Source organism: Scardinius erythrophthalmus (assembly GCF_964197995.2).
Source record: "Scardinius erythrophthalmus genome assembly, chromosome: 1".
Taxonomy (NCBI): domain Eukaryota; kingdom Metazoa; phylum Chordata; class Actinopteri; order Cypriniformes; family Leuciscidae; genus Scardinius; species Scardinius erythrophthalmus.
In genome coordinates this window covers 68277151-68304977 of record NC_138221.1, presented here as the reverse complement: position 1 = coordinate 68304977, position 27827 = coordinate 68277151, and positions in this window count along the sequence as shown.

Sequence of the window (27827 nt, the reverse complement as noted above, 5' to 3'; positions counted from 1 at the left end):
GAGCTTCCTTTGAGAAAAATAGCAGACCCCCTTTTTTAAACTTATTTAAAACGGTGGTCTGCTATATTTCACAAAGGAAGCCCATTTGTGCGGTCGTTGGTGTTATATGAGAAGGTCGACATTCTGAATATGAGCCTACTGTAAAATTAGCTGTCTTAAAAATGCGGATTGATCATGACTTATTCCAGACGCCTCCCGGTGCTATTCGCATTGGAATTGTGTAATCACAGATTATGAACAGATGTTTTACACAACAAGGATATATTCCCATTGGGTTGTTGGGTTTTCAACTTTAGACATAATTTTTTAACTTTTATAGCTACTGTACAAACTGTGTTAAACTTAGCTAACTCTAATGTAACAGTTATGGGTAGGTCATCTACGCACATGTTACGGACATATCATGGTACAGTTCAGCCTATTATTGATTTTTATTTCCACTTCCCTTTTATCCAAAGAGATATTTGAACTATTTGCACTGTATTTATCAATGGGAAATACATCATGCTAAAATAATCTGTCATTTACTGTGGCTCACATTAATGGAGTCACACTTGCAAGTCGCAGCAGCGCGAATTACGTGACCAGCAACATATTCTGCTTCAAATATTGAGCGTAGTTAACAGTGAGTGGTGGTTTCAGACATTATTTTATTAAAGTGCGTTTGTACTGACTCTTATTCTGCCTGACAGAAAGAAAAGCTCGTAGCTTACTGAAGGCGGAGCGGTTTGACCAATCAGATGAAAGGGGCGTTTCAGCGCCGCCCACGTGTGGAAATGAAATATTGAACCCATAAACCGATTTGTAACCCACAAACGAAAAATGAAAAATCGAGCCAAAATCTCATCTTTCGTTTTTTAAACTAAACTAAAAAACGAATAAACGAGCTGGTTTTCATTTCTCGTTATTCCATTCCAAACAGGAAATGAAATGACCAAAAAGTACACGGACCAATAACTCTGGCTATTTCTCTTGTTGAATAATTAACAAGTTTTGTTGTAAATTGAAAATATTCACTACCCGCACAAACGTGCACTTATTTTCAATCTTTTTTTATTCGTAATGTCTATTATTTTCACAGATGTTATCAAAGCCCTTCAAATTAGAATGAACATGGTGATTGTGAGTTTGTATTTTCATGCATTAACAGCCTGCTTGAATCAGGCAGCGTTGTAACATAGGCTACATGATGACAAACTTTAAGTTCTCTTGAAAAAGCCTAACCAGAAAGTTTTAAAAGCTTGAAGTTTGAAGGTTTTCAATTGGAAAGTTTTAGTTTAGTAAGACAGATAGATAGATAGATAGATAGATAGATAGATAATACACTGATGGTAACAAAGTTTCACTGTTTCAATTTGAAATGAAAGATGGAGCATAGGCTACATTTAATAAAATTAAGGAAAAAATGCCCTTTATAAAGGTTAAAAAAAACGTATTTCTGATAAGAGTGTTTTCCAACCGTGATGTAATGAAACATTGACAATTTAAGTTTGAAGGGAGCCTCTGTTTAGTCTATAGGAAATGTAATTTTGCCAAAAGAAGAACTTTTATTTTAAATAAATGTTATTTTTAAAGCAGCCTACTTCAGTGTGATATTTTACCATATTATCATGCTTAACACTGAGAATTTGAATAATTGTTATCTAATGATCAAATATCATAGGTTTGGGTGGTTGGCGGGTGGATTATTTATTTTTAACAGCAGATTCGGGTGACTCAAAGTGCACCAGATTAATGAATTTATCTTTAAAATGTAAAAAAATTATTCCAGGGGGGCATGCCCCCGGACCCCCCTAGAGGTACCGAGCTCCACCCACAAACACAGTAGGCTATATGATGGTCTACGAAACATACAAATTTAACTATCTTATTATTAAAATACATGATCAGGATTTTACCACCTCCGCCTAGTTTTGAGCCAGGAAAAACCCTGCATGTGCAATATAAAGTACTGAACATCTTTCTTTCTTTCTTTCTTTCTTTCTTTCTTTCTTTCTTTCTTTCTTTCTTTCTTTCTGTTTTATTGCTTTAAAAATAAATAGCACATTAAGCCAATTAAGCAAAAATCTGTCAACAAAATTTGGAAAAAAACTGGTATTACACTTGACATTCTGTCCCCCTCACTTTTGAAATGATGGCTACGCCCCTGCTTGCAGGTGTTTTTCACAATCCGTTTAGTCGTCTCGCATTAAGCAAATATGATGTTACTTTTAATGTTTACCACACTTTCTTTCCCCATTATTACTGCGTCACTCAACACACATTATATAGATTATAAAAAAATTATAATTAAATACGTACTTAAAGTCAACCGAAGATTTCAACATTAAACTAATATTGTCCTGTTAAAGAAAAAAGTAAGTGTAACTTTTTTTTTTTTTTCTGCTATTTTATGAGTGTTACAGTTGACGTGTCGTGAAGTAGATAACGAAAGTAACCTTAAACACTTATCATGTAGGCCTATTTGAGTTCGAGTTCGTCAAGGTGCGTTGAGACACAAATACTCTGTCGACATTACAGCTATGATAAGTTTAACGAACTTACTGTCACATGTGAAGAGATTGATGATTTGCTATCTTCCTAAATGTCGTCTTTACAGTCATCGACTGCTTTCGATTTCACTGTGAGACAGGTAAGTTAAATGTCACAGGTAAACATCCAGCAGCTCCTCCTCGAATGGATTCTTTTCTCACTTCCGGGTTTGGAACAAGGAAATAAATTACAAGTACAACTGTGCCATATAAATGCGAGACCATAATAAAAGAAAATGCGTTCACTACCACAATTTGTATAGGAATAGAAAAGTAAAAAGTAAAAAAAAAACATTTGGGGATTCATTTGTTTGGACATGTTAAATGGAAATATTGGACATTTTAATGGAAATACACAAACAAAAATGCTACAATTTAGAATTTTGCTAATTACCAAACTACTACTTTTGAACATTCCGTTGATTAACTTTGCAACTCCACATCAGTCATTAGATTAGATTAGTAGACAGTCTGCTTAATATCTTCTAACAATTTATTGTGATGGTCCTCCAACAGACATTATAGGCTATGTAAAAATAAAAGGGAATAAATAAAAAGAGTCAAAAAGAGTCTCTTATTCTCTAGCGTCTTCTGTCAACAAAACCATAAAGTTTGGTATTAGTAAACATGCATTTCAAATCGTTCATGTTAAAATTGTAAACCTTCATGTATGGATGTAATACCCTGCCTCTCAATGGCCCTCATTTATCAAAAGTGCGTACACCAAATTTCCAGCGTACACCTGGCGTACACCCAAAACCACGGTGACTTTGAGATTTATCAATATGGACGTTGGCGTACGGCACGCTCAAATCCTACGCCAGCTCAGGAGGTGGTGTACGCACGTTTTGAGTGCGGGAATGCGCAGAAAAACAATTCCTAACACCACAAAACGCACTGACAAACTAAAAGATATAATATATTATGACCCACTGTAAAAAAACAACAACATAGTAATTATAAACTTCAGTGTTTATTTTTGTGCAACATGGACTTCAATGTTTCATTTGTGTGATTTGACCAAAGCATTTGAATTGTAGGCATATGTATTCCAAGTTGCGAGCCTGTGCGCTTTACCTGACGTTTCAAGCCTTGTTTATACTTTCGCCTGGCTCCGCAGCGCGAGTCTCCGCAGACTGCGCGCGCACCTCCCCAAACGGACGAGGCGTTTATACTCGACGCGCTCGCCGTTGTACTATTCTTTGAAACGATGGTTAGGCCAGGGTTAGGCCCGGCAGATGTGCACGGACTGGGTTTAGTAATGAAAGGCTTTCAATGACCAAAAAAAAATAATTCAGACTGACAAAATAATAAAAATGACATTCTTCTTCTTTTAAATAATAATAATACAAATAATAATAATAACGACATTCTTCTTCTAAATAACAATAAGCGTCATTAATAATAAAAATCTAGAAATCAATTTTGTTTCTTTCCACTTCCCTGGTTTCGCTTTCTCTTTCTCAAAGAAGTTTCTCTTCTTTGCCGTCTTCCGTGTGTCCATGGCGTAAAATGAGGGCGTGGGGGGAGCGGAGACTTGAATATATAGGGGCGTGTTATTCTAATGACGATCGATTTCAGCCGCGGCATTTATCAAGGGCAGGTATTGCGTACACCAGAATTTCAAAGGTACGCACAGCTTCATAAATCAGGCGATGAGAGGAGTGTAAGCATAATCTTACACCAATATATACGCCCGTTTCTACGCAAGAATGATAAATGAGGGCCAATGTCCATACTATCCATCCTAAACAGTAGGCCTATGTGAGATTAAAAAAAATGTGTCCCAAAGCATAGTATGTTGAAAAGAGTATGCCAGAATTCCCCGGATGGTCTACTATTTCTTTTTTTTTATTTTATTCCTTTTTATTGCATTTTAACTATACACATGTACATACACATTACAATGTACCAGATAAAACATAAATCAACAAACAAACAAACAAACAAAACAAAACAAAACAAAACCAAACCAAAAGCTTCTCAGTATTTTACATTAATATACAACACCATACAATACCACCTCTTTTCTTAGTCTTCTATCAAAACATTTCCAACTCCACCACATTTTACAAACAATTTGAAAGGTCCCCAAACTCCATCAAAAATTTTATATTTATTTTTTAATATATAGGTTATCTTTTCCATTGACATGTTTATTACCATCTCTTTCAGCCAATGACCTATACTTGGTGCACATGTACTTTTCCAATTTAAAGAAATAAGCCGTTTCGCTTGAAGAATACACATATAAATATATACTCTGTTTTCTTTAACTTGATCTCCTTAGGGTATAAATGAAATAAAAAGATTAAAGGTGACAGTGGTATGTTAACATCAAGGATATTTTCTATCATTCCTTTCACACCTTTCCAAAACTTCTGAAGTTCTTCACACTCCCATATATGATATAAAGTGATATAATGTTCCTTTAAAGCCACTGCATTTTAAGCAAGTGTCTGGGATATTTTCATTGTATTTATGTAATACAACTGGAGTTATGTAAATCCTCATCAACCACTTATATTGTAGCAGTTTCAGACGTGTGTTCATTATTAGTGATTGAGCTTCCTTGCATGCTTCCATCCAGTCCTCCATGGAAATATCCACCTTAAGATCCGATCTCCAAGCTTCCAATTTATAATCTGAAGACTCCTTTGATCCTGACATCAGCATATTGTATAATGAAGAAATTAAACCTTTACTAAAACAATTTCTTGTCACTTCTTTTTCCAAGATAGACAATGATGGTATATCAAGGGAATTATTTTGTGATTTGAGGATAAAGTTTCTTATTTGTAAATACTTAAAGAAATGTTTTGCAGGAATATTGTATGTATTAACTATTTCCTCAAATGACATAAGAGTATTGTTAACATATAAATCTGCTATCTTTCGAATGCCCTTATCAGCCCAAATCTTGAAGCCTGCGTCTAATCTGCCTGGTTTAAATTTTTCATTGCCCCAAATGGGACTAAAACAAGATAAAGGATAGATGACACCTAGATCTTTTTTCACGTCAAACCATACGGAAATCATATTTATAACTATGGGATTGGAAACATCTTTTTTCAGATCTTTCAATTCTGATGAATATAAACATAAATTTAAAGGCAGGCCAGCCTTAGTGGCAGCTGATTCCATATCCACCCAGGGTGGGCAGTCCTGAGATAAAAAATAAAACATAATTGTTCTAAGTTGCACAGCCCAATAATACCAATGAAAATTAGGACACTGTAAACCTCCTCTATCATATGGCAAATATAAAAGTGTTAGACGGAGTCTGGAACGTCTGTTATTCCAAATAAATTTGGTGAACATTTTTTTAAGTCGTTGAAATAGATGCTTAGGGGGAGGCAGAGGAATGTTCTGGAATAAATATAAAAATTTTGGCAAAATATTCATTTTTAAAATATTTATTCGACCAATTAAAGATATGTGTAAGGGCATCCATCTTTCTATAGATCTACTAACAATTTCAAGAAGAGGATCATAATTAACTTGCACTATATCCTCTAGTTTTGGTACAATTTTTATACCCAAGTAGGTAAAGCAATCAACAATATTGAAGGTTGCAACACAATTACTAGGTTGCTGTCTGTCAATCTCATTTAGATAAAGAATAGAACTTTTAGAATTGTTAATTTTGTATCCAGAAATTCTTCCAAATGTACTGATAAGATCTAATAAAGCAGGTATTGATGTATCAAGTTGTTTTAGGAAAAGAATGACATCATCAGCGAATAACGCAATTTTATGTTCTATCTCTCTAATCTTAATACCTGTTAATTCCGCATGGTTTTTTACTGCTATTGCAAAAGGCTCTATGGAGATGGCAAAAAGTAGAGGAGAAAGGGGAGAACCTTGTCTACACCCTCTTGATACACTAAATGGCTTTGAAACAATATTATTTGTCAATACTTCTGCTGTAGAACTATTATAAAGTAATCTAACCCACCTACAATACCTTTCACCGAAACCAAATCTCTTCGAAATCTCAGGAATCTTCGAACATTGTGAAATCCCTGCCTATGCTTTATAAAACCATTTTGATCCTCTCCTATTAAATTTGATAAAGTACCTTCTAACCTCTTAGCTAGAACTTTACTTAATATTTTTGTGTCTGAATTTAACAAACTAATTGGCCGCATATTTTCACACTTTGTGTTTGTTTTTCCTGGTTTCGGTAATAATGTAATTAAAGCTCCTCTCATTGATGTAGGCAAAAGATCTTGATGATACGCCTCTACTATCATTTCCATAAAAGGAGTTAGCAACTTTTCTTTAAACGTCTTATAAATTTCTATAGGGAGTCCATCTGGACCCGCAGCTTTTCCTGATTTCATAGAGTCGATGGCTTCTGCAATTTCTTGTAATGTGAGGTCTTCATCTAGTTTGTTCTTTTCTTTAACTGAAATCTGAGGTATATTTAGACTATCTAAAAATTGCATCTGGATATCTACATTTAGTGAACACTCTGAACTATACAATTTTTCATAATAAGTTCTAAATGCTTCATTGATCTTTCCTGGGTCAACTATATTTCCATTTGAACTCTCAATTGTTGTGATTGTACGCTCTGTTTGTTGTTGTCGAATTTGCCAAGCAAGTAACCGTCCTGTTTTATCTCCATATTCATAGAATTTTTGTTTCAACCTTAAAACTTTTGACGCTGCTCTACTTGCTGACAATTCATTATATTGGGACCTAAGTAATAAAAGTTTCTCCTTTGCTTCTGCTGTATCTATGACTTTCTGAAAAATATTATTTTCTAGTTTTTTTATTTGATCTTCTAATTGTTTCATTTCTTGTCTAGATTTCCTGGCTTTTGAACTGCAAAACCCAATTATGTGTCCTCGAATAAAAGCTTTGAATGCTTCCCATCTAATACAAGCAGATGTTTCAGACTTATTAATTTCAAAATACAAATCGATTTGTTTGCTTATATATTCTACAAACTCTGAATCATGAAGCCATCCAATCTGAAAACGCCATTTAGGGGGATTTTTTATAAATTTTGTAATTTTGTATGATAAAGATACTGCTGCATGGTCAGATATGACTATACTGTGATAACTACAGTCTGTTATATTGTTAACCAATTGTGCGGAAATTAGGTAATAATCAATGCGTGAGTGTGTTTGATGTATACCAGAATAACAGGAATATGATTTTGCTGTAGGATTAAGATCCCTCCAAATATCTAATAAATTAAGGTCTTTCATAAATTCCTGTATCCATTTCCTGGCTTTAGTATGCGTTTTATCAAACCCTGTTGAACGATCTTTAGTAGGATTTAGTACACAATTAATATCCCCTGCTATAATATAGTATCCAGGCAAATTAGCAATTAACAAAAACAAATCATTAAAAAATGTAGGATTGTCATCATTTGGACCATAAATGTTAATTAAATTTATCTTCTCTGACAAAAATAAACATTGTAAAACAATATATCTTCCTAATGTATCCTTAATTACTTTCTGAACCTGTATTGGGATTGATTTATGAATTAAAATCATTACTCCTCTTGCATTAGAAGTGTGACAAGCAGCAAACACTTGCCCTTGCCATCTCCGACGAATCCTAATTGTTTCACTTTTTACCATGTGAGTTTCCTGAAGAAATAGTATTTGTGTTTGTAATTGTTTGATTCTATCCATTACCTGCTTTATTTTTTTAATATTGCCCAGTCCTCTGCAATTCCAAGTTACAAATTTTACATTCCCTGTCTCCCCCATGATCTGTTACATTTTCTATTAAGAGGTATTTTGCCTTTTACAAAATCAACAATCTTAAATACTGAGAAGCAAAAAATAAAAATATAAACAGTAATTAACAACACTCCTAATATTAAAGAACATTCCACATCAACCCCGATTTCCCCAGTAGCGTCCATACTACTGCGTTTAACCCCCAACCCCTTTCTCTCCATATATGGCTCTGATTGGTCCACACACTCGTGAGGAACTATCAGGTACTTGTCTATATTTGTGACAAACAACCCTATTTGTAAGATTATTCTCACCTATTATATCAAACTATAAACACACTTTTTCACATTTCCAGAGAACAATAACACCCGAATACCTTTGATTATTATTTTACAAATTAGACTCCATTAATCACTACCGAGTCTTCATACCAAAGAGGATAACGTCCATGGTATATGATCTGAAAATTATTTTACATCTACATTCAGGATTCAAGTAGTCCAACTGGATTGAGCCCACCTTTATTCTGTGTCTAATTCTCCAATGAAGCTTTCGACTGCCTCCGGTGTGTCAAACACCCTTGATTTCTCCTGATGAGTAAGAAGTAGACGAGCGGGAATCCGCTCGGATTCCGGATTGATATATGATCCTATGTTTACCGATTCCTCTCTCTCGCAGCTTCTGTCTCACTCCATCATACGCTCTTTGTTTCCTGTGAATTTCAGCCGAAACATCTGGATGAAAGCGAAGAGTGTGTTCCTTGTATGAAATCACCCCCTTGGACCTGGCTACTCTAAGCACCTGTTCTTTTTGCTTGAAGTTTAGAAACTTCATTATAAGTGTTCTTGGTGGTGTACTGGTAACCCGTCTTGTGTTCCCAGGATCCATGTTTCGTTGTGGGCCGACTCTATGTGCGCGTTCTATAATTAACGCTGTACTCAAGTCCATTTCCAATATTTTTGGAATCCAGGCCTCCAAAAACGCACACGCATCGCCTCCCTCTTCCCGCTCCGGCAAACCCACCAACCTCAAGTTGTTCCGTCTGTTTCTGTTTTCCATGTCGTCCACCTTGTCAGTCAGTTTCTTAATTTGTGATTCAAGGGAATTTGCGCGAGCACTGAGTTGAACGATTTCATCCTCCGCTCCAGAAATGCGTTCCTCGGCCTCCTTCACGCGTTCATTCACCTCTTTGATTGCTGACATGACGCCGTCAATTTTGTTTGTAACTCGTTTGTCCATTTCTTTAATGGCTTGTAACACATCTGCATTACTAGGGTTTGACTCAGTTACTTTCGTAGGTTCGCCGTCGTCATCTTCCTCTGTCTCTTTTAATTTGTCTGCGATATCAAAATCCTGCGACATCTCTTGAGCCTCGTTATATACTTTTTCCTGAGTTTTGTTCTTCTTTTTCGGTGCCATTTCGGTTGTTAAACTTGTATGTGTTAAATATCAAACGAAGTATCAAAGTTTTAAGCAAGCTTGAAGGATTTAGATACAAATTTTTAGGAGGGTCGCTATCTCGCGTCTTCTCAGTACCACTCCATAACCGGAAGTCCGTCTACTATTTCTGGTGGATTTTCGAAGTGTGGATCCGTGCACATTCTGAAGGCTAATATTACCCACAACCCCACTGTGCACTATTGTGGCTGGAGAAGCAAAGATCTCCACAGTGGGTGCGGCGTCAGGCCTCAGAGACATAAAATTTAACACATCTAAGACATTTGGACATTTAAAATAAAATGTCCAAAGAAGGGGAATAAAGTGTCCATGGGGATAAAAGTGTCAAAAAAAAAAAAAAATCAAGTGGTACTTGAACTTGGTCAAATGACGTCCAGCTCCTCCTCTCAGGGCGTCTAATGGGGGTGGTGCAGGTGTCGTGCCAAGGTACTTACCCCTGAAAGGAAATGTATCCCCGGTCGCGGGAGTGGGAACTTTTGGCAACTGTTTTTGACATGCTGTTTAAGTATAATTTTATTAAGTCATCTTCATTTATATAGCGCTTTTAACAACGTAGATTGTTTCAAAGCAGCTTTACAGAGATAAACGTATAATTTAACGCATTAATCAATCAATTATTTTAATCTGCAATTATTGTATTATTAATCAATATATTGTAAGCTATTTTTCAAGCAAAATAAAAAAGATAAGAAGACACAAACTTGGAAGGTGTGATGTAATACAACAAGATGTAATGAATAAATTCCTCCAGAACAATAATGTACAGAAAACTAAGGAGTACAAGCAGTTCACAAGAAGGCTACTTCCTACATTTACACATGTGGCTGATGCTGTGCCTCTCTCAACCACAAACGCCATCTTTCATCAGTTTTTTGCACTCTTCTCTTTGACTTTCTGCAGTCTGTAGAACTCGAAATGTTTTTTCTCTGTGCGACCGATTAGTACAGACCAAAACACAACCACTTTTCAGCAGCAATAATCAGCAAAATTTGCGAGTCCGTTCAGTTCAGTGGCATTGTTCACGTTCAGTGCCTCCAAAATGGCCGACTTTCTGATTGATGACGTGTAGTGAAAACCCTCTATATTGATTAATTACACTGCCAGCCCATGTGCGAATTTTCCAAAATGCCAAAGAACAATGACAGAAAGTTACAACAAATAGCCCAGAACTCATTCGCTTAATCTTTCAAAGACGGCTGACTTTGTGGCCGAGGAGATGAAATCTCTATCTGCAAGGGTCAAGACTAACAAGGTATCGCAGATTGAGCAGGTGCTCCGGATGGTTCAAGGCAAGCCGAGATCTACAGTAGGAGATGGAATTTGAGGCTAAACAACTTCAGAGAAACAGATGGAGAAAATATCAGAGTCAAAGTGCTCGAAATCCTAAAAATGCTGACTCCAAACAAGGTGGATGACATCATACATTGACATACATTGACACAATCCACTGGATTGGATGTCCTGGTTCTGGAAGTAACCGTCCTAGGCCGGTCATCATCCAGTTTGCGCTCTGGTCCTTCAGAGAGAAAGTCTGGAAAGCTACACGGGATCATCCTGCACTCAATGAAAGAGGTGTTCGCCTGGCTGAGGACCTGGCATTTGAAAGACCACAGAGGAAAGCTGCTATGGCCATGGGTAAAGGTGGCGGGAGAAGAGGGAAAGAGAGCTTACTTTCATGGGGCAGATGCCTTTATTGATGGAGAAAAGCTGTCTGTTGACGACTATCAAGATGAATATTAACTGAGAAGGAGGTATTGACTATGCTGGATAGGCAGTCAAACTGAAATCGTGTCTTCAGGCCATATAACTTTCGTCCAGGTGATGCGACTCCTCGAAGTTTGGAGTGGATCAATACCGACTGGTTTGTGAATTTCGTTGTTTCAGGGTTCTTTATATAACACTGTTCTGACATCCAAATAAGATTATTCTATGTCTGATTTTGTTTTTAGTTGAAAACAAATGTTTTTGTGTGTAATTCACTCTATTCATACTCGAAGCCAGAGGGCGCCCTCGCACAGAAAGTACAAAGAAGACTGATAAAAGGTATTTTCATAAGAATAAAGTATTTAGCTAATCCCAGCTATATTGCTGATTGAAATAGCGTTTATCACAGTAGAATACTACATTATTATGCGTGTTATTCTTAATGAAGAAAAAAAAATAAACATGGAAATATTTGGAAATATACAAATACATGGAAAGCTGTTATTGTAGTAGTTTCTTAATCCAGAAAGTGCTTGAATTTAGGGCTTTAGGGCAGTATTAGAAACAGATAAAACCACACATATTTCACTCACTCACAAAAAAGACTGAAGAAAGAACATGAATGAACAGCGTTCTCCTGAAAGTCATTAGTTTAACAGGTGTCAGTACGAGAACTGATTGTTTCTGAGTGAGTCTGTGTTTGTGTCTCTGGTTCAGCACTCAGTGCTCCCACAGGGAAGAGGCGTCCACGCTTAACCCATCGCCCATCAGCGTGCCTCCCTGGTCTCCACGCAGGTACTTGCCATTCTGACCCTTGATGCCAACCCGTCCATACTCCACAAACTCAAAGAAGAAATCCTCCGGTTTGTCCCCATCTGTGCACACCAGACCACTGCCGGAGACATACCAAAACTTTTCATTTCCACCTGTGGTAGAAAAAAAGAAAATACATGCATCAGGAATTTTGCGCAGAAGTGCCCAACAGAGTCAGTGTTGCTCAGTGAAACTCTCGTCAGTCTCAGCTTACACAATATGACTCAATTTTTATATGGTATGCGCCATCGCTGAAAAGCAATGAGAAGATGTCGTAAACAGAGCGACTGGCATCCAGTGTATTGGAGTTCTTGTGGTGACACACAAAGCCGTTCTCCCCAGACCAGGATAGGACGATTGATCAGCTTTAGCACAAACTGCTCGTCCTCCCCTGCCGAACACATGAGAGGATTTATCTGACTCGTGTTGTATCCAGTAGTGGAAGTTTAGTAAAAGGTCAGAGAAGAATCAGTGTGCACTCACCCACAGAATCACTCACAGCTGCAAGCTGGCCATTTCTCTTTGTGGGCTGTTAAGGGCTGAGTCAGGGTCACGATCTTCACACACTTCTGACCAGTCCACAACTTGAATTTCACCCACATACTGCTCTTGGTTGAAATATCTATAAGTTTTTTTATGAATTATTTTACAGCCACCTTTAGGCAATTTAGTTTTCCTTGTGACTCCTATGATATTATGGTCACTACAACCAGTGGGCACAGAGACTGCTTTGGAGCATTGTTCAAAAGCGTTTGTAAATATATGATCTATACATGTTGCAGATAACACCAATGTACTGGTAGCAACCCTAGTGGGTTGAGTTATGATTTGTTTTAGGCCACATATTGTAGCTGTAGATTTAAGCTTCTTATACATTGGACAGTCTGGTGACAGCCAGTCAATGTTAAGATCACCTAAAATAAATATCTCTCTGTTTTGATCACAAACAGCATCAAACATTTCACATATGTTATCCAAATATTGAGTATTGGCACTGGGAGGTCTGTATACACACCCAACTAAGATAGGCTTTATGTGTGGAATATGAACTTGTACCCATAATGCTTCAATATTCTGCCATATGAAGTCATTTCGAACATTAACTGGGATGTTATCCTTAACATAAAATGCAACACCACCACCATGTCTATTTCTGTCCCTCCTAAATAATCTATAGCCGTCTATCTTCGAAGCAGGAGAGCAGTGGTGAGAGGACGCTGGCGAAGTGTGTTCGCCGCTTCTCAGCCTGCTAAAACTGCTATGATTATTCTGTGTATCTGTTCTACTGATAACAGATATTGAGCCCTCAGTCCAGCTTTGTTTGGATATTAAAACATCTAGGCTTCGACAGTTCTTACCTGGAGCTGCCCTTACTGCTGGAGTGGTGAGCGATCTGGAGATGTCCATCGCCTTGGGATATAGCTGGGGATCTTGTCAGTCAGACTGGTTTCAGTGAATTGAACATATATATAGTAGCTGGCTGAAGCTTTCTCGTCCATCGAGCTGCATTGTTCCGTGGCTAGGCTAACCGGCTGATACCACCAGATACTGTCCTGAAACCAAATCTTTTACAGTCCGCATGGGCTCCCCTCACCTCCAACGTATGCCACACTTGTCCCCTGGGTTACTACGGGCATTGCCACTTGTCCTGGTGTGCATGGTCATCATTCATCCACGTTTGCCGGATTCATGGACAGCTGCTAACTGTAGCATCACAGCGACTCTTCCATCCACCATGCTCCGGTACCTGCCGAACCAACTCTTGGAACTTAACACTCGCCCCATCAAACATCTTTGCTCTCAAGCAATTGGGCATTCTTCGCCGACCCCGCTACGTTCATAGGGGGTCGCGGCGGTGTTTTGTTTACTCCGAGAGCAGGACCGAGAGCTCTATTCCAAGCCTGCGGACAGCTGCCAGCGGCGCACACCAACAACGTCATCGAATGCGTCATCAGAGCGCTCATGGTTCAGGTCTAAAAAACCCAGGCCCCCTGCTGGAGGAACCACGCACTGCGTGCCTGGGGAAACGCGGAGTGGACCATACTGTGCTGCGCTCTCTGGTAAAGTGGACTCCATCTTCAATGATTAAAATAGAACTGTTAAACTGTCAATCACTTACAAACAAGGCATCCTTTATCCACAACTATATATTTGATCAGAAGCTTGATTTTATGTGCCTCACTGAGACCTGGCACAAATCAGAAGTGTATTTTGCACTTAATGAAGCTTGCCCCCCTGGCTATTCTTATATGGAAAAAGCCAGGGGAAATGGACGTGGAGGGGGTTTGGCGGTTATTTATCGCTCTGATCTGTACCTGTCTTCTGTGACATTGCCAAAGCTGTCATCATTTGAATGCTTGTCTTTTACGTGTGAAAAGCCCATCCCACTTACAACCATCCTCATATACCGGCCACCTAAACCACACCCACATTTCATTTCAGAATTAACTGAGTTACTCTTGTCAGTGTGCACCACATCAAACAAGGTGGCAATTCTTAGAGACTTTAATATCCATGTTAATTCTCTCACTAGCCAATATACTACAGAATTATTACAACTTCTTGATACACTCAATCTCAGACAACTCGTGACAGTCCCTACCCATACAAAAGGGCACACACTGGATCTCATTATAACAAATTTTCCTGTTAACAATGTTCATGTACATGATTTAGGCATATCTGATCATAATGCCATATCATTAGACTTTTCATTCCTGACCTCACTCAGTAAGCCTAAACACAAAATCTGCTTTCGCAAAACAAAAGACATTAACCCTGAACACCTGTCTTACGACCTACAAAACCTGGCCATATCCGCTCATATCCGCTCACCAGGCACGGTCACAATACTATTCTAACATCATTAACAATAATCCAGGAAATTCAAAACAGCTCTTTAAAACAATAAATCATCTTCTCAGTCCGCCAACCCTGAGGCAAAATAACAGTACAGACGACCAGTGCAATAAATTTCTTGATTCTTTCACCACAAAAATAACTACCATTCGTTCTAACCTAACACCCAGCAATGTCATTCCATCCATCCCCTCAACCTCAGCACCAACATTCTCTCATTTTATTCTCCCCACACATAGACAGGTTGAAACTCTCATACACAGCATGAGACCCTCAACGTGTTCACTGGACCCCCTTCCCACTGCCCTGATCAAATCAAATATGACTTTCTTAAGCCCCCTCATCACCACCATTATAAATTCTTCCCTGCAATCTGTCCATCTTCCAATCTCTCTGAAAACTGCACTTATCAACCCTCGGCTTAAGAAACCCTCCCTCGATCCTGATGTTTTATCAAATTACCGGCCAATTTCTAACTTACCATTTCTCTCCAAAGTCATTGAAAAAGTCATTGTCACCCAAATCCACAACCATCTTCACTCACACAGTCTCTATGAAAAATTCTAGTCTGGATTCCGCTCCGCCCATAGTACAGAGACAGCCCTGGTCAGGGTCACAAACGATCTGCTTGTGGCTGCTGACCAGGGCTCTCCATCCCTCCTCCTGCTCTTGGACCTCTCAGCCGCCTTCGACACTGTTGACCATGCCATCCTCCTCCACCGTTTGCAACACTACATCGGCATTTCACACACAGTATTTCAGTGGTTTCAGTCCTACCTGACTGATAGAGTTGAGTATGTGGCCCTGGGGGGAGCCAGGTCGAGGCCCCACACAGTCACATGTGGAGTGCCTCAGGGTTCGGTCCTTGGCCCCAGCCTTTTCTCCATTTATATGCTCCCCCTGGGCCGCATCATCAGCAGGCATGGAGTTGCTTTCCACTGCTATGCCGATGATACTCAGCTCTATGTCAGGTTGGACCCCACATCCCCGACATCATCACTCTCCACTCTAACTGCCTGCCTGGAGGAGACAAAGGCATGGATGACTGACAACTTCCTTCAGCTAAACAGCTCCAAAATTGAAGGTCTCCTCATTGGGACACCACACCAACTCCGATCCTCCCCTCTGACCGTTTACTCATTTGCTGGCCATGACATTTCTCTCACATCCTCTATAACAAACCTGGGGGTTCGATTCGACCCCCACCTATCATTTAACACCCACATCCAATTTATCTGTAAGACTGCATTCTTTCATCTCCGGAACATCTCCAAACTCCGCCCCTCCCTCTCCTTTTCCGATTCAGAGAAGCTGGTTCATGCCTTTGTCTCCTCCAGGCTCGACTACTGCAATGCACTCCTCATCGGGATCCCTGGCAGGAGCCTGCAGAGACTGCAGTACATTCAGAACTGCGCTGCCAGGGTTCTGATGAGGGTGCGTAAATCTGAGCACATCACTCCAATCCTCCATAAACTTCACTGGCTTCCTGTTAGGTTCAGGATTGAGTATAAGATCTGTCTCCTGACCTATCAGTGTGTCTACAGCAGCGCACCAGTGTACCTCCAAGACCTCATCAATATTAGGCAAAACCCAACCCGACATCTCCGTTCCTCTGACAGCCACCAACTCCAGGTTCCCAAGTCTAAACTCCGCACCATGGGAGATAGGGCCTTCCAGGTGGCTGCGCCTCGACTGTGGAATACCCTCCCCAACCACTTAAGGGCGCCACAACCTATAGAGGTTTTTAAAAATAATTTAAAGACTCACCTATTTTGTATTGCATTTTCTTAATATAATTTTATTTCTTGCTGTTTTGACTGTTCTTATGTTTAGTGTTTTTACCTGTGCACCTGTAGCATACTTTTTTGTTTTTTTTGTTGCTGTCAGAAAAACTATGCCTTTTTTAAAAACATTTTCTGCTGCACTACAGTCATTATCACTATAAAATATCACAACCCCCCCCATGATCTGCCTCAAACTTCACCAAAATGCGTTTTCTTCAAAATTACAGTTACTACAGTAATATCAGGTGGCACAAAATGTTTTAGAGTGGAGGATTGTTCGACTTAAAACTTAAAAATAGCTTAAGTTACTTAAAAGTAACTTAAAATTGAAGGTGTAGCTTGCTAAGAGCATGTATATATATTCATATTTTTGCAGTGCAGCAAGACCAATGGGACTCCATCAACTCCTCAACTTCAGAGTCCCCAGTGGAAGTTAAGAAAAAGAAGAGCAAGAAAAGAAAGAAGAAGAAAAGCAAGAGAAGCAAATAAGGGGGGGGGGGGTAGTAATGTTATCATATGTGATAATGTTATATCACATTATGATATAATGTGTTACTTTTTTGTTTGAGTATACTGTAGAAAATACAATGTTTTATTAAGATGAAAAAGTGTTTTGAATTTTTTTTGTAAAATAAAAGTCAGAAATTAAATGGGATCCTTTATTGTATATTTACTGCACTTACCCTGTAACTACACAGAACAAGGGGGTAACAAAGCGCCACTTTAATTTACAGCCCGCAGGAGTAACACTTACCCTGTAACTACACAGAACAAGGGGGTAACAAAGCGCCACTTTAATTTACAGCCCGCATGAGTAACACTTACCCTGTAACTACACAGAACAAGGGGGTAACAAGCGCCACTTTAATTTACAGCCCGCAGGAGTTACACTTACCCTGTAACTACACAGAACAAGGGGGTAACAAAGCGCCACTTTAATTTACAGCCCGCAGGAGTAACACTTACCCTGTAACTACACAGAACAAGGGGGTAACAAAGCGCCACTTTAATTTACAGCCCGCAGGAGTTACACTTACCCTGTAACTACACAGAACAAGGGGGTAACAAAGCGCCACTTTAATTTACAGCCCGCAGGAGTAACACTTACCCTGTAACTACACAGAACAAGGGGGTAACAAAGCGCCACTTTAATTTACAGCCCGCAGGAGTTACACTTACCCTGTAACTACACAGAACAAGGGGGTAACAAGCTCCACTTTAATTTACAGCCCGCAGGAGTTACACTTACCCTGTAACTACACAGAACAAGGGGGTAACAAAGCGCCACTTTAATTTACAGCCCGCAGGAGTTACACTTACCCTGTAACTACACAGAACAAGGGGGTAACAAGCGCCACTTTAATTTACAGCCCGCAGGAGTAACACTTACCCTGTAACTACACAGAACAAGGGGGTAACAAAGCGCCACTTTAATTTACAGCCCGCAGGAGTAACACTTACCCTGTAACTACACAGAACAAGGGGGTAACAAAGCGCCACTTTAATTTACAGCCCGCAGGAGTAACACTTACCCTGTAACTACACAGAACAAGGGGGTAACAAAGCGCCACTTTAATTTACAGCCCGCAGGAGTTACACTTACCCTGTAACTACACAGAACAAGGGGGTAACAAGCGCCACTTTAATTTACAGCCCGCAGGAGTTACACTTACCCTGTAACTACACAGAACAAGGGGGTAACAAGCGCCACTTTAATTTACAGCCCGCAGGAGTAACACTTACCCTGTAACTACACAGAACAAGGGGGTAACAAAGCGCCACTTTAATTTACAGCCCGCAGGAGTTACACTTACCCTGTAAATACACAGAACAAGGGGGTAACAAGCGCCACTTTAATTTACAGCCCGCAGGAGTTACACTTACCCTGTAACTACACAGAACAAGGGGGTAACAAAGCGCCACTTTAATTTACAGCCCGCAGGAGTTACACTTACCCTGTAACAACACAGTTGAAACGGGTAACAAACACTACTTACTATGTAACAATATGAAACAACACTATTTGCACAGTAATTACAGAGAAAGGTACTCTTATTAAGAAAAACACAGTATATTTGTACACAATTACACAGTATATTTGCCCTGACATTTAAGTGTCAAGTTTAATTTACAACCCACAGATGTCAAAATTACCCTGTAACTACATTGCACAAGAACATATTTTGCCAGAAATGTGATAAAAACTATAGCCTATACAACAGACGTACAATTTTAAGAATAAGTTACCTGTTAGTACCTGTTAGTTTTAAAATGATTACATTATAAATAATTTGCTTGTATATCTGGTTGTTACCCCTTTATTACCCAAAACTTAACATATTGTTCCCTTATACCTACACGGAAGTACACTATAATTACAGAAACGTACACCGTAATTTCGGTTTACTTACGAAGTTCTTTGCAGGTTGTATATCTGCTTGTTACCCCTTTATTACCCAAAACTTAACATATTGTTCCCTTATACCTACACGGAAGTACACTATAATTACAGAAACGTACACCGTAATTTCGGTTTACTTACGCAGTTGTTTGCGGGTCGTAATATAAAGTGTTACCAAATAAACAAAACAAAATGAATATTTACATACTTCTAACTAGGCTCCTCCACTCTTGGATTTTATGACCAGTTTATCATATTTCAGAGTGGCTATTTCTCCTCTTTCCCGGGCAGCTCGCAGCTTGGGTAGCAGTTCTTTTCTTTTCTTCGTTACAGCCTCAGAGAAGTCCTCATTTATGTAGATGCATGTGCCTTTTAATTTCTTTGCAGAGGATAAAATGGTCTGATTGTCCTTGAATCGCAGGAGTTTGACGATTATCTGTCTGGGTCTTCCACCCTCCTGATGCTGGCCAATCCTGTGGGCCCGTTCAATTTCAATATTGTTGTCATTTAGTCCCATTTTGCTGACCAACATGTCCTTAATTTTCTTCTTGGATACATCCCAGCTCTCTCCTCTTTCCTCAGGAATGCCATCCACTATAAGGTTGTTTCTTCGTGACTGGTTCTCAATAAAATCCAGCTTTGTAGCCATCTTGTCCAGCTCCTCCTTTGATTTAAGTATTTCCGTTTCAAGCTTCTTCAACTTATTCATTTCCTCTTGTGCTTTAGCCATTTTGTCAACTTTGTCTTGAGTAAATTCCAGGCTGATTTTGATTCCTTGAACATCCTTAAATACATCATCTAAGCGTTTGTTGGTGCCATCAATTATGAGCTGCACAAAGGATTTAAAGTTGTCCTGTTGTTGTTGTAACGTGTCTTTGTAAAAATCTTTTTGCTGCTCAAGCGTCTGAGTGAAGAGGCTCATGGTCACCAGTGACTCATCCTCTAGTGGTATAGCCTTTGGTTGTCTGGGAGGCATGTTGTTTCTTACCCTGTGCGTCCACCTGGGCCCTGGGTGTAAAACCAAGAAAGTTCTTAGTTCCGTCAATTTTCTACAGTACAGCAAATAAACTTCAAATAATATGCAGCCCATCCAGAGCAAGGATGCCACTGCACCAACACCTCCGCACGACCCTTAGCAGAAGCAGAAAGAAACATGGGTTAATGTTAATGACATTTACTTACAACACATGAAGTTACAGTCACACATCTGCTGAACGGCAAATACACAATTAAATCCAAGTGAAAATAAACAAAGTGAAATGAATAGTTAGTTGGATTAAATCTATCATAAGAAGCATAATAAAACTTGAATTAATAATTATTAGCACAATTCACTTTATTACTATATTATCAATACAATTTTGTAATATATGGAACTGGAGTTTTTATGTTTGTCACACTACCATTGCTATGGTTAAGGTTTTAAATTTGCATAACTTAAATTGTGAAGTAAAATATTTCTTATTAAAATCCACAGTTTAACATTATAACACAAATTATATAAATACCTAAACCTTATGTTAATTATTTAGTATATTTTGTAATGTTTTTTGGAAAATACATTGCAATTACAACATACAAAAGTACAAAATAATATTGTTACTGTGAATGTTTTTTTTATTGTTATTATTTCAGTGTTTTGCGTTTTGAAACAAACCTCCCTGATTATTTTCTTCAAATGTTTTGTAGGGGAAACTGGTTGAGTCTTTATGCATGGGGCATTCTGAAACTAATAAAAATATGGTTATAATTTGACATAAGTAAAATTAAAAGTACAACACACAATCAACTCTTGGTTTGGGTACGTTATGGTCACAACACTGAATAGCTTACTATAAATATGTTGCAATATGTGCAAAAGAAAATATTACAATATGTACATTTGTAGAATTCTAACCCAGTCTTTAAAAAACAACAACAAAAAAGAAAACAATGAGAAAGGCCCTGTTCTTTCAGCTCTAAAACTCAGATGTTAAAATAAAAAACAAAACAAATACACACATACCTTTATTGTCTGCTTTCCTCTTTCTTTTCCTGAGGAAGACACTGGAGCTGGACTGCCGAGCTCAGTGGACAGTGTAGAAGAGGAAGAAAGAGTTGAGGCTGGTGGCAGAGGAGAGTCAAGTCAAGTCACCTTTATTTATACAGCGCTTTTTACAATACAGATTGTATCAAAGCAGCTTCACAGTGATAACATGAAAATAATACAACAAAGTTTGTTTCTAGAAGAAAACTGCATCATCGTCCACCCTTAATAAGGCAGATCAATAATATTGTTGAATATTCAATGTCCCCAACTAAGCAAGCCAAAAGCCAAGGCAACAGTGGCGAGGAACCAAAACTCCATCAGTGCCAGAATGGAGAAATAAACCTTGGGAGAACCCAGGCTCAGTCGCTCAGTTCTCCTCTGGCCAACGAGCGAACAGTGTATGATTATGATCCAGGCAGCGTTACAGGTCAGAGGTCAGATTGGTCGTGTCGATGAGGCCTTCACAGGGCTGATGAGGCACTTCAGGAGGCGTCATGGTTAGGTCCTCGAAACGGCCGGGGTCCACCTCACTTCAGGATTCAGGAGAGGCCAGAGTAGAAGAAGAAGGTAAAGGACTAGACTCAGAGGAGATGAAAACAGGATGAGAAGCCGAGGAGGAGATGCAGGAGGAAGAGTGTCAGACTCAGCGACGTGACTGTGAGATGCGACGTGACTGTGAGATGCGTCAAAATCAATCAAAACCCACAGCCAATCAGAACAGCATGTGGGCGGGAAAAAGTCTCACTATTTTTAGGGCCAAAAATGGAAGCAAGTGGAGTGGGAGCCATGCAAACTCTGGTATGTACGACTTTTCATGGGTAACACATAGCCAAGACATAGCCTAAGTCTCTGAAATCTGGGGAGCTCCAGTCGTCCAAAATACAGTATATGCTTTCATTTGGTGTTTTGATGACGGTGGTGTCCAAAACCATAACAACTTCAGTCCAAAAAGTTGTTATGGTGGCTCTTGGTGGCCCAACACTTTACTAAGACACTTTATTTATTTTTTTCTCTTAATTAATTTTTTTTTTTTTTTTTTTGATTAAGATGTTATGCCCAAACTACATGGCCTGCATTATGTGAAAGTCATATATATATATTTGAAGCTTCAAGAGAGAAGCAAAGGAGACATGACCTGTTGCCGTAAGGCTAACGCAATTTAAGACTCAAAACTTTGAATTCCACTGTTACCTTGCGGATGGCTTATCTGTAGTTACATTGGAGCTCATTTTTATTTAAGTTTCTGAAAAGTTATGTAATCGGTGACATTTTTCATTTTAGGACCTCATTCTCATAAATCTAATATACAGAGATACAGAAATTGTCTGTTACAACATTACTGCCTTACTTAAAGGGATAGTTCACCCAAAAATGAAAATTCTGTCATCATTTACTCACCCTCAAGTTGTTCCAAACCTGTATGAGTTTCTTTGTTCTGCTGAACACAAAGGAAGATATTTGAAAGAATGTTTGTAATCAAACAGATCTCGGTCCCCATTGACTTCCATAGTAGGAAAAAAATATACTATTGTAGTCAATGGGGACCGAGATCTGTTTGATTACTAAAAAAAAAAAAAATGTATTTGTTTAAATAGAATTGTCTCTAAAACTGAGCAGTTGGCCTAAGTATAGATAAACCTACCAAAAATGTAAAACACTTATTATTGTGAGTATTGTGCACACCAAACAGTGATTCATGTCAGAAACATAACAGTTTATAGGATTTTCTTGTCTTAAAATAACAATTAAGGCTTTCATTGCATTGTAGTTGACTAGCATTAGCCTACTGTGATGTAATGAAACCCCACTAAAACAGCGATTGAACAAAGGCTACAGGGGTCTTAATGTGTGTCTTTGTGTCTACAGTTCATCTGCAGAACCAAAACATCTAATTGCATATTTCCTTATTGTGTTATAGTGGAAAGAAGTGGCCATTGGAGTGGTTAGCGGATATGGACACTTGTTAGTGCTCCCATCAGGTGCCCATGAAGGTGCTGGAGCTTTCTTTCTTTCTTTCTTTCTTTCTTTCTTTCTTTCTTTCTTTCTTTCTTTCTTTCTTTCTTTCTTTCTTTCTTTCTTTCTTTCTTTCTTTCTTTCTTTCTTTCTTTCTTTTCTTTCTTTCTTTCTTTCTTTCTTTCTTTCTTTCTTTCTTTCTTTCTTTCTTTCTTTCTTTCTTTCTTTCTTTCTCTTTCTTTCTTTCTTTCTTTCTTTCTTTCTTTCTTTCTTTCTTTCTTTCTTTCTTTCTCTCTTTCTTTCTTTCTTTCTTTCTTTCTTTCTTTCTTTCTTTCTTTCTTTCTTTCTCTCTCTCTCTCTCTCTCTCTCTCTCTCTCTTTCTTTCTTTCTTTCTTTCTCTCTTTCTTTCTTTCTTTCTTTCTTTCTTTCTTTCTTTCTTTCTTTCTTTCTTTCTTTCTTTCTTTCTTTCTTTCTTCTTTCTTTCTTTCTTTCTTTCTTTCTTTCTTTCTTTCTTTCTTTCTTTCTTTCTTTCTTTCTTTCTTTCTTTCTTTCTCTTTCTTTCTTTCTCTTTCTCTCTTTCTTTCTTTCTTTCTTTCTTTCTTTCTTTCTTTCTTTCTTTCTTTCTTTCTTTCTCTCTCTCTTTCTCTCTTTCTTTCTTTCTTTCTTTCTCTCTTTCTTTCTTTCTTTCTTTCTTTTTCTTTCTTTCTCTCTCTCTCTCTTTCTTTCTTTCTTTCTCTCTTTCTTTCTTTCTTTCTTTCTTTCTTTCTTTCTTTCTTTCTTTCTTTCTTTCTTTCTTTCTTTCTTTCTTTCTTTCTCTCTTTCTTTCTTTCTTTCTTTCTTTCTTTCTTTCTTTCTTTCTTTCTTTCTCTCTTTCTTTCTTTCTCTCTTTCTTTCTTTCTTTCTCTCTTTCTCTCTCTTTCTTTCTTTCTTTCTTTCTTTCTTTCTTTCCTTCTTTCTCTCTTTCTTTCTTTCTTTCTCTCTCTTTCTTTCTCTCTTTCTTTCTTTCTCTCTTTCTCTCTCTCTTTCTTTCTTTCTTTCTCTCTCTCTCTTTCTTTCTTTCTTTCTCTCTTTCTTTCTTTCTTACTGTTGTGAATAAACGCTTCTTGCGACTGGACCCTTTCATTGCCTCTTTCAGGTGTATTTCATTTTGTACTTTGTATTGGGTATTAATACTTTCATGTTTTGCACTCCAATTATTGTCAGTTCTGAGTGGCTTTAGTTATGATTTGTCGTTTTTTTTTTTTAACTGTGCTTTCATCAATAAAACATTGAGGAATGAATTTGTTCTTTATTTTCAGATACACTATTTATTGAATTGTACACTTCATTATATGAGCATCCAAGACAACATAAAATATATATGGAATTTATTCAGAGAATAGTTTTATAAAAAAATAAAGATTCGTAGCTTTTGGTCCTTAACTTTTCTCTATATAGAAACCATACTGTCTCTCCTATGAATAACACATGATGTCCTGTCAGTGTTGGGCTATTGAAACATATCAATCATCCACACTAATTAATCACATATTTTGCCTACACATTTCATCTGTCAAACAATGGAAATGCCTTTGCATACAGCACCATGATTCTAAATGGCAACCTGTTATACAACTATACAAAGCTTTTTTACATAAAGATTGACAAATTTGGGAAATAACAAATACATGTTTTAAATATATGTAAAACTACATTACATAATGTGTTGAGTAATTGTACCATAATTAAAAATAATGTGAACTGTTGCAAGTCCTACCAATCACATTGTGAAGTTTTGTTCAATAAAAATGGTTTTAAAAGTGTGTCAGTGACCTCATAAAGCATTGTACATATGTGTTGTGTCATTATGACATACATTTTGTGACTTTACTTTTGTCCTGGATGGAGCTGTCCCTGGATTCCCCTTCCTCTTCAGATGGCACTGTTATTACAACAGTGTATAGATTACTTTTACTAAGATTACTGCAAACAGATGTCTTTCATTAACAAGGTAATGTACAGGATTACATGTATAATCTTAGAAATCACATTACAGTTACTATTGTAATCAAATTATCTTTACTTCACTTACTTGAGCACTGGACTTTTGAAATATATCATGAGAGCTGAGGTGTCTTTTGGTCAAGGACCAGGTTTTAATATGTGTTGGTTTTTTGTTTTTTGTGAAACTGACCCTGAATCAGACCTCATGATCTGGTATCTTGCTCTGCTTGTGGTATAGGCTGGTGTGAGATTTCAAAGTAACACAAAAGTCATTAGTAAATCTAATTACTGTATTGCTCTTGCAATGGGAAGTGTAATATAATTACATATGTAAGGTAAATTAGATGACGGTTGAAGTCACTTAGCCATATGACCACAGCATAAAAACACTTAATTATGAACTATAAAAGTATGGGATGGGAGGATGGACACTGGATATCTATAATGATTTTTAATGTAACTCACCTCTGTATTTTAATTCATATTAAATCAGATCAGACGTTTGTGAAAAAGACGCTCCAAGAGTCCCACAGTGACATCTGTGATTCAAATAAGTCAAAATAAACATTTCATTAATGAATTTGGCAACTGTGTCCAACAAATACATTTTAATTAACATTTATACATTAGACCACTTCATGTGTCTTTGAAATGCATGCATGACACAAGGGCTGAGTGGGCAGAGTAAAATTTTTATTTTGTCATATTATGATTAAACCAAACACATCACTGGAAAGGTCTTGATCAGCCGAGTAACAGCATTGCAATCTGAAGGCTGTGCCTGGCTCCTGCTTTGAAATATTGACCTCTGAACTTTGACATTGATGCATTTTGTGAGTCTTATAATTCAGCAACTGAATGGGCTACAATGATGAAACCAACTGTTATATAAAGCTCTTGAACTCTTCCATCATGAGGGCTGCCGTTTAATGCAATCACCAATAGGGGACATCACCAAAAATTGTAAAAACTGAATCTCACCTAGTTATTATTTATAATTTAAAATTTTGACCAAACTACTGTGTTTTACATCCACCCATACCCATGAGTGCACTCTCAGTTTAATAGTCCAGACATCCATTTACATGTTTTAGTAATTTACAAAAATAAAACTACAATTTCCTGTTGCAGCAGATTACAACGTGATAGACAGCCCGTTAAATATGTAGTTCTTCTGGTTGGCAAACTAGGGTTGTAAGTAAGTAGGGTTTCAAAAAGAACTATAGTATAAAGTAACTTCCTAACAGACATGCTACTGCAAAAGCATAATACGTGTTGTATTAATTCAGACCAAAAACATCGTCTTATGGTTATTATTATTAGCTAAAACTGCTTGTTTCGGGAGATTCATATTAGTTACTAAGGTAACCGTTATGACGCAGGCGCGTCACCTGACCACAGAAACGGAAGAAGTAAAAAAAATAATAAAAAATAATAAAACGTGTTAGGTAAAGAAATACGAATAACTGATATTGCCAACAAATAATTCAAAAATATGTCATCCTTTATTAAAATTTGTGTTTTCATGTTGAAATGCAGGCACTTTTCGCCGCCATTTTGGAGAGGCAGGGTACACTCTGACTGGACTTGTCGCCAATCCATCACACAACCACACACACTCCCATTCACACCTAGGGCAATTTTAGAGTCTCCAATGAACCTATTCTATTCGGTTTCTTTATGTTAAATATTTTCAACTTATGTTTTTATACAGAAAATAATGATAAAAATAACATTATTTACATAGCACTTTTTTAATTTTTTTTATGTAGGCCTAAAGAACAAAGTGATATGTGATACAAAGACCACAAGGACATTCATACATACATATATGTATGTATAAAATGGTAGACATGAATTAAAGCAAATAGCCTATAATTGTAAGCTGATATTTACAACACCAGTTGTCTAGTGTTAATTCTTGTATCCAGAGCAAAGTTATTCAGCAGGATAATGAAAAACATATCTTATTTATGGCTATAATTTAGTATTTACTAATTAATACAACACATAACTGTATACCTACTTGACAATTAGCATGTGAAAATTTTATTTTGTGCGATTACACACCCTGTGTAATATACCCTGTGAACAACTGGCATACAATGTTAAGATGAAAATGAAAAATCAGTAATTTAACATCTTATTTTCAAGAAGACAAATCAAAACAACAGCTCAGCATGAACTAGTTTGCATGCATGTACAACATATTTTTATAGTTACCTGAAGTAATGCCATGGTAAATTAGTTCCTTTTGTTGGCAAGATAACAGCAGCAATAACAACAGGAAATACTGCACTTAAGACTCAACTATGGGTATTGATCAGTCATTTCTGGAAAGTATTTAATGTAGTGACATGTACAGTAAATGGTTCATTCCAAAAGTATCCACAATCACTGTGAATAAAACAATCAAACTATTACTGTAAGTGTAACATTTTTGTACAGTAAAGGTCATTATGTTGACCAGATGAGATGGGCAAAGCTTGGGAAAGTCACCACTGCAAGAGGCTGTTGTCATTCGCAAGCTCTAGCACCACAGTTGACTGTAGAAATAGTCCATGAAACATCGGAGGTGAAACTTAAAAACCGACCTGC